Below are 6,932 nucleotides of genomic sequence, written 5' to 3'. Positions count from 1 at the left end.
TAAACTCTGCTCTGCTTTAAAGGACTTCATAGCCAGTCCAGCCCCTCCCTTCAGCCCCACACAGCTGTGGTCAGGCTGAGTGCTTCCTCCTCCTGCACAGGTCTTGCTCACTCTTGCTTCCAGCTCTTTTGCCTCCTTTTTGCCTGAGGTGGTCTTTTCTCTGTGCACATTTCAGAGACAATTCAAGGTTCAGCTTCAAGAAACCCTGCCTGCCTGATCCATGGCTCCCTGTGCCTCCTGAACTTCTGAAGCATTCACAGTTGATAGCATCTAATTTAGCTCTTGATTTTATATGTGCATCTAACATAATTTACAATCATTTTAATGTGTGTCAGACACGTTTCACCCAACTAGACTATAAATTTACGGAAGGTGGGAATCATGATGTATAGTTCCTTAAGATCATAAATTCTGGAATCACACTACGCTCAAATCCTGGCTGTCCCACTTGCCAGCTGTATGACGATGGGCAAATGACTACCTTCTCTGTGCCTTAGTTCCTAATGTTTAAGATGGACATGGTAACGGGACCTGTCTCACAGGAGTGGCTATAAGGGCAAATGAGGCAGCTCACATGCTAATGCTCAGCTGATGCTTGGCACACTGTAAGAACTCAGTAAACACCAGCTATTACCATTAACCTCCCTACTACTGGGCATATCACTTAACACTGAGTCACTGCATCACTGCGTGTGTGCTCAGTCGTGTCCAACTCTTTGCAACCCCATGGATGGTAGCCCGCCAGGCCCCTCTGTCCAAGGGGTTTCCCAGGCAAGAATACTGGAGTGGGCTGCATTTCCTTCTCCAGGGGTCTTCATTGGCAGGCAGATTCTTTACCACTGAGCCACCTGGGAAGCCACTGAGTAGATGCCTAAAAATTAATTTTTGCTGACTTAGTTGGTCACATGTAAATTTCTTCTTTTTATTGTCTTTTACTTTTTGGCCATGTGACATGTGAAATCTCAGCTCCCTGGTCAGGGATCAAAGTCGGACCCCTGCAGTGGAAGCACGGTGTCTTAACCACTGGACCGCCAGCAAAGTCCCTTACATTTCTTTTAGATTCCTGAAAGAATCAGAAATTCTTGTGTTGAGGCAAAAGGGTGTATTTATACAGACATTAATAATTTTAAAACATTTATGTGGACAATTTTACCTCTCCAGTTTTGAAGAATATCTCATCATTACCCCATATATGCCCTCACCTAGGTCCTGGAGACCAGGTGAGGAAAGCAAGAGGATTACCTCCCTTCCTCTATAAGGAAACAGGGAATAAGCATTGGATGACAAGATACAACTCAGACGCCTGGAGGATTCTGGGTGCTAGCTACCAGCCATCTGCTAAGAATCCAAACTAAATAGTCCCCATTTGTGTCATTCTTGTGTTTGACTGTGTGTACCCCAAAGAAATAAACATAAATTACTATATTGGCCTGTTGGTAGTTGAGGCGACAGTATGTCTAGTAGAGTACAAGATGATGATAAAGGTGAGAAGAAGGTAATTAAAGACCCAAGGCTGAGCTCTAGACAAACACTATTATTATGTTTTATATTATACCAATTACCATGCATGCCCCTCCCCCAGTGTTCTACAAATTAAATGGTTTCAATCAGTTTATCTGGAAGAGCCATTACCTTAAGTCCTTTGTGGTCCCTGGACTGCATCCTGGTAAAATCCTTGGGACTCAGGTTACTACAAAGAACAAACTTACTGCAGGGGTGGGGGGGTGGACATGAGACTTCAGCAGATGATACTACAAGTGTGGGATATGTGTGGATCCATACCATAATAAAAGATCATAGAATGTGAATTGCTTTGTAAAAGTATCCTCTAGGGCTATTCCTCTTCTTTTATACTTAAGTGTTATATTTTCCAAATGAAATATTAAGAAAATAAGAGCTGGTGGAAAAACAGAATTGATTTACTTGTTTTAGGATGAGATGATATAAGACAGAGGCTGGAAGGTAATTGTACTGAGTCAGAATCCCACCTGCTAACTGTTCCCTTTGTCCAAAACCTCTGATGGATGAGGGGCCAGAGCTGTCAGGTAAGGTGGGAATCACACACAGATGGATGGGAAGTTAGGGTTTCGTGACAAGAGTGAGCACCTGGCTCCCAGTCCTGTTGCGCCACCACTTGGCACTTCCTCTTTGAACAGATCGCTCCACTTTTCCTCATTAGTAAAATGACCAGTAAGGAACAGGAAAATCATCTCTAGAGTTCTTTCTAGCCCCGCCATTTTAGGATTCTGTCGTGTCTAAGAAGATCTATGTCTTACTCCACATTGTAGATTTGCTGTTGTTCAGTCACCAAGTCCTGTCCAACTCTTTTGCCACCCCATGGACCGTAGCTGGCCAGACTCCTCTGTCCATGGGATTTCCAAGACAAGATTTCCCCTCCAGGGGATCTTCCTGACCCAGGGATCAAACCCACATCTCCTGTATTGGCAGGCAGATTCTTTACTGCTGAGCCACCAGGGAAGCCCATAGTGTAGATTCAGTTCAGTTCAGTTCAGTCACTCAGTCGTGTCCGACTCTTTGCGACCCCATGAACCACAGCACACCAGGCCTCCCTGTCCATCACCAACTCCTGGAGTTTACCCAAACTCATGTCCATTGAGTTGGTGATGCCATCCAACCATCTCATCTTCTGTCATCCCCTTCTCCTCCTGCCTTCAATCTTTCCCAACATCAGGGTCTTTTTAAATGAGTTAGCTCTTCGCATCAGGTGGCCAAAATACCAGAGTTTCAGCTTCAACATCAGTCCTTCCAATGAACACCCAGGACTGATTTCCTTTAGGATGGATTGGTTGGATCTCCTTGCAGTCCAAGGGACTCTCAAGAGTCTTCTCCAACACCACAGTTCAAAAGCATCAATTATTCGACGCTGAGCTTTCTTTATAGTCCAACTCTCACATTCATACATGACTACTGGAAAAACCATAGCCTTGACTAGACAGATCTTTGTTGACCAAGTAATGTCTCTGCTTTTACTCTTCACCTAAAAACTTGATCTTTCTCTCTCCCCTCCCCTGCTCTCTTTCTTCTTCCCCAAACCTCCCAGCATGCACACACTGTCCCTTTCTCCCTCTGACTTACATTTCAGAATCTGAAAAATATTCCCTAGCCTGTAATTACTGGTTAACAATGTTTTCCCCTGGTGGTTTCTAGGAGGCATTTGCTGAAAGTTTGAACTTAAATCTGTAGTTTCCAAGGAGGAGGAAGATGATGGTACTGAATGTTTGGCCATGTAGAGCTGTCTCAGGGCAGTTTCTCTACAGAAACTGAACAGTGGTTCCACATAAAGCTAATGACTATACCAATTCACCACTTCCCTTTAAATGGTCCCTTAGAATTAGGATTGCTCTAACATCTCCATAATTGTCTTAAATCACTGGGTCTTTCAGTACCGTTCTCTGATATAATTTCTAAGTAGGCAGTCAGCATAAAAAAGGACTAGGTCAGCTCTCTTTGTGTGTCAGGACTTGGCAGCCCAGCTCCTCTGTGATGTGTCTCCTGGCAGCCACCCAGCCTAGCTATCAACAATAAAAGCTTCTGTTTGTGATTCCAGTAAGTCATAAATAAATCTCCTCAATCCCACCTGCTTTCTGAGAAGAGCTTCAACCGTGTTCTTTATCTTGGGGTTAAAAGAGAGAGACATGATTGTAGCCTTAGGAAAATAGGTTTTCAGTGTCCGCTAAGCAATTGTTCCTTTTCATTGTTCCCTACTCCCAATGTTTAGATGTGTGATTTGAGCTGCAATCCGCTGGCTGCCAAGTTTTTGAGACTGGACTGCTTTTCCACTTAATGTTAATTGCCTTTTTGAAGCTGCTCAGCCCTAAGTGACCTTCCTGGGTATGGAGAGTGTTCCTTATGGAAAAAGGGCTCAGGACCCCAGAGCAGGAAAGGCATACCCTCCAGTGGCAACCACGCAAGGGGCAGAGGGGCAGTGACCTGCCTCGCTATGACTTCAGGAAGCCTAATTATCACCTTCAGAAGGTGAGAGGGCCAGGACTATTGGCCTCTGAGGGAATACCAGGCACCCAGGCCGGTACTAAAGGAAGAACAAAATAGAATTCCTGTTTAGCTAAACAAGAAAACAGTTGACCTCAGTTGCAGCTCAAACAGGTTGAATTTCTTAAACACCACTCATCAAAAACCTCCTCTGAAACATTAAGCCTCATATTACTGTTCTGAGGTAAAACACTAATCCTATTTTCTGGCAAGATGGAGAATGAGGTGAATCACATTGTTTTCCACTGCAAGTCAATATTTTGGAATTAAAGAAATCTGAATCTCTTCTCAAAATTACATAAATGAGTCATTTCAGGTGTTCATCATTGAGTTCATATGAGCAACCTGTTTCCTGAAGCATTGTGAATGGAAGCAGGGTTCCCCGCCACCATGTCGTGTTCCACTGGCCATTAAAGACGCCCAGAAGGACCAGAAGTGAATGTTACCAAAGAAAGTCTCCTATGTGTACTTCGGTCCTTATAAAAGGAAACAGATTTCTGTGTTTGCCCATACTTCCTTCTCTTGTTATTATTGTCCTCTTTTTTTTTGGCTGTGCTATGAGACATGCGGGATCTTAGTTCCCCAACTTCCCAGCCAGAGATCAACTCTGCGCCCCCAACAGTGAAAGCACAGAATCTTAACTGCTGAACCTCCAGGGAAGTCCCCATACTTCCTTCTCTTGTAATGCCAAACTCTGCAAGAGAACTTTGCACGTGTTCCCACAATTTAGATATGTCCAAGTTTCCCCCTTTTATAAGAATCCCAGGGGATGAGGGCCCACCCTAATGACCTCGCTTTAACCCTCCTTAGAGACCCTATCTCTAAGAAAAATCACCTTCTGAGCTACTGGAGGTTAGGACCTCAACATATGAATTTTAGAGTGGGATACAATCCAGCCCATCAGTTCAGTTCAGCCGCTCAGTTGTGTCCGACTCTTTGTGACCCCATGAATCGCAGCACTCCAGGCCTCCCTGTCCATCACCAACTCCTGGAGTTCACTCAAACTAACATCCATTGAGTTGGTGATGCCATCCAGCCATCTCATTCTCTGTCGTCCCCTTCTCCTCCTGCCCCCAATTCCTCCCAGCATCAGAGTCTTTTCCAATAAGTCAACTCTTCGCATGAGGTGGCCAAAGTACTGGAGTTTCAGCTTCAGCATCAGTCCTTCCAATGAACACCCAGGACTGGTCTCCTTTAGAATGGACTGGTTGGATCTCCTTGCAGTCCAAGGGACTCTCAAGAGTCTTCTCCAACACCACAGTTCAAAAGCATCAATTCTTCAGCGCTCAGCTTTCTTCACAGTCCAACTCTCCCATCCATACATGACCACTAGAAAAACCATAGCCTTGACTAGATGGACCTTTGTTGGCAAAGTAACGTCTCTGCTTTTGAATATGCTATCTAGGTTGGTCATAACTTTCCTTCCAAGGAGTAAGCGTCTTTTAATTTCATGGCTGCAATCACCATCTGCAGTGATTTTGCTGCTGCTGCTAAGTCGCTTCAGTCGTGTCTGACTCTTCGCGACCCCATGGACTGCAGCCCTCCAGGCTCCTCCATCCATGGGATTTTCCAGGCAAGAGTACTGGAGTGGGGTGCCATTGCCTTCTCCAGCAGTGATTTTGGAGCCCCCAAAAATAAAGTCTGACACTGTTTCCACTGTTTCCCCATCTGTTTTCCATTAAGTGATGGGACCAGATGCCCTGATCTTAGTTTTCTGAATGTTGAGCTTTAAGCCAACTTTTTCATTCTCCTCTTTCACTTTCATCAAGAGGCTTTTTAGTTCCTCTTCACTTTCTGCCATAAGGGTGGTGTCATCTGCATATCTGAGGTTATTGATATTTCTCCCGGCAATCTTGATTCCAGCTTGTGCTTCTTCCAGCCCAGCGTTTCTCATGATGTACTCTGCATAGAAGTTAAATAAGCAGGGTGACAATATACAGCCTTGACGGACTCCTTTTCCTATTTGGAACTAGTCTGTTGTTCCTTGTCCAGTTCTAACTGTTGCTTCCTGACCTGCATATAGGTTTCTCAAGAGGCAGGTCAGGTGGTCTGGTATTCCCATCTCTTTCAGAATTTTTCACGGTTTATTGTGATCCACACAGTCAAAGGCTTTGGCATAGTCAATAAAGCAGAAGTAGATGTTTTTCTGGAACTCTCTTGCTTTTTCCATGATCCAGCGGATGTTGGCAATTTGATCTCTGGTTCCTCTGCCCAAAACCAGCTTGAACATCTGGAAGTTCACGGTTCACATATTGCTGAAGCCTGGCTTGGAGAATTTTGAGCATTACTTTACTAGCATGAGATGAGTGCAATTGTGCGATAGTTTGAGCATTCTTTGGCATTACCTTTCTTTGGGATTGGAATGAAAACTGACCTTTTCCACTCCTCTGGCCATTGCTGAGTTTTCCAAATTTATGACATCAGACTGTCACAAATAGGATTCCCAGGGAAGCAGACTCTGAGATGGAATTTAGCATGCACAGTGCTTTTTCTTATTTTTATTTACTTATTTATTTTAAAATAATTTTATTTATTTATTTGATCTGTGCTGGATCTTCGTTGCTGTGAGGGTTTTTCTCTAGTTGTGGTGAGCAGGGGCTACTCTCGTGCTGTGTAACACAGGCCCTAGGGCACAGGCTCAGTAGTTGTGGCACATGGGCTTAGTTACTCAACAGCACGTGGGATTGTCCCAGACCAGAGCTCGAACTGGAGTCTCCTGTATTGGCAGGAGGATTCTTTACCACTGAGCCACCTGGGAAGCCCTGTGGTTTGTTTTTAAATTTATTCTATTGATGTATAGTTGATTTACAATGTTGTGTCAGTTCTTACTGTCCAGCAGTGATTCAGTTATCACACATATTCTTTTTCATATTCTTTTCCATTATGCTTTATTACTGGATATTGAATACAGTTCCCTATAT

Source organism: Bos indicus x Bos taurus, chromosome 5 (assembly GCF_003369695.1).
Source record: "Bos indicus x Bos taurus breed Angus x Brahman F1 hybrid chromosome 5, Bos_hybrid_MaternalHap_v2.0, whole genome shotgun sequence".
In the NCBI taxonomy this organism is placed as follows: domain Eukaryota; kingdom Metazoa; phylum Chordata; class Mammalia; order Artiodactyla; family Bovidae; genus Bos; species Bos indicus x Bos taurus.
This window is presented reverse-complemented; position numbering follows the sequence as displayed.